General features: G+C 39.0%; 1 non-coding gene across 1 annotated transcript; it reads right to left on the bottom strand.

Moving 5' to 3' along the window:
• Positions 1-1,356: 1,356 nt before the first annotated feature.
• Positions 1,357-1,463, bottom strand: LOC141593459 (small nucleolar RNA R71). The gene has a single exon (XR_012521540.1). It is a non-coding gene; the product is annotated as a small nucleolar RNA R71 (small nucleolar RNA).
• Positions 1,464-1,831: the final 368 nt, after the last annotated feature.

Here is a 1,831-nt window from a genome sequence, read left to right as displayed (position 1 = left end):
TAATTCGGGGACTAAATATGCTCTAATTATGGTCACATCAACATGTTATGTTTGATGAAATTTGAGCCTATGAATCCTTGCATTTTTTTTACCCATCACCTATCTTTTCAATGAAACTTGTAAGACATAAACAAACTGGAGTCTCATTAGACCATGCATATTGTTGAGTAGGGAAGATTAAGTTAACTTGTAGGTGTTGTACAATCTAATCGATTCGGCCCCGGGACCCAAACTTTCCTAGGATTTTAAGATATAAACCAACTCGACCCATCACAACAATAATTGCTTGCTTATAACTTGAGAATATGTTTGTATGATCAATTCCCATGAATCCCCTATGACCCCATCTCACCCTAGTGCCTTTTATCAATTGTTTACACCCCTTTTTATTCATCTTGATTGTTTACTTTCATTGCTATTTAGTTTAGTGATCTTCTACTTCAAACCCCAATTGTGACACCCTTAGACACCACTAGTTACAATAGAAATCTCATCTCAATTCCCGTCCCTTGGGATCCGACCTTTACTTGCCTCTTTACTAATTGTAGAGTTGTTGGTGAAGTTATAAATTGTGTTTTAGTCTAGGTGCTCCTAACGACAAGTATTGAAAATTAAACCCCACAAGGGAACACGACCACAAATGGCGTCGTTGCCAGGGACGGTGTTAACTTGATTTAGATTTTCTTACATTGTTATTAGTTGTGTCTTTCTTTGCCTTGGGGAAGTAAAACTCCTCAAGGTTTGTTCTAATTGTTTTCGAGTTGTTTGATATTTTGCATGTCTAGAAGATCACAAGGTAACTTGTTACCCTTTCATCACGAAATTGAAAGGACTTTGACAGCCAATAGAAGACTTGCTAGGAGATCTTTGAGAGCTATAGGTGAGGTTGTAGATATTCATCCAAATACTATTGAGTTCATCAACCCTTTTGCAAGAGAAGGTGAGGAGAACCCAACACAAAATCCAACACAAAATCAACCCACAATGCCTAAGTTTTCATCACATTTCGTACCCACCGAGGAGAACCTACCCAATGGTACTCCCACACCACAACAATTAACCGGAAATTTTATTGCCAAATCCGCATTTATCCAATTAGTCGAAAGAAGCCAATTTGGGGGGATGCCTAGTGAAGACCCTCATTCTCATATGGAGACTTTTTGTGACTATTGTAATGCGATTTCTCAAACTGGTGTAACTTAAGACCAAAATCGACGGGTCTTATTTTCTTTTTCTCTAATTGGCACCGCGAAACAATGGTTGAAAGGCCTTGATAAGGCTACTCTCGGAATTGATTCTTGGAAAAAGTTGGCTCCAGCTTTCTATAAAAAGTTCTATCCACCGGAAAAAACTAACATGCTAAGAGCTCAAATTACGGGCTTTAAGCAAAGGGATGAGGAATCTTTGTATGAAGCTTGGGAGCGATTCAAGGGAATTTGTCGCTCATGTCCTCATCATGGACTTAGCGAGTGGTTCTTGGTACAACAATTTTGGAACGGTCTTTATGAAGATTCAAGGAACACTCTCAACATGGGATCAAATGGAATGTTCACCAAAGTTGATGACAATCAAACTTGGAACAAAATTGAGGAGATGGCGGTCCATAACTCACAATATAGTAGACCTCGCAAGGCTACTAGAGGAGGAAAGCATGAAGTGGACTACATTACTCAATTGGGTGCTCAACTTAGTGCTCACATTGATACCTTCAATTTGAAGTTTGAAAAAGCTATGGCTAGACTTGAAGAAGCCTCAAAATCACCAAAGCATCATGTTAATGCCATGACGGTATCTTCATCAATCCCAAGTGGGATATGTGAGAATTGTGGAA

The sequence above is a fragment of the Silene latifolia genome, chromosome 7, assembly GCF_048544455.1.
Source record: "Silene latifolia isolate original U9 population chromosome 7, ASM4854445v1, whole genome shotgun sequence".
Lineage (NCBI taxonomy): Eukaryota > Viridiplantae > Streptophyta > Magnoliopsida > Caryophyllales > Caryophyllaceae > Silene > Silene latifolia.
The sequence above is the reverse complement of the archived record's forward strand: the minus strand, read 5'-3'. Positions and strand labels throughout refer to the sequence as shown.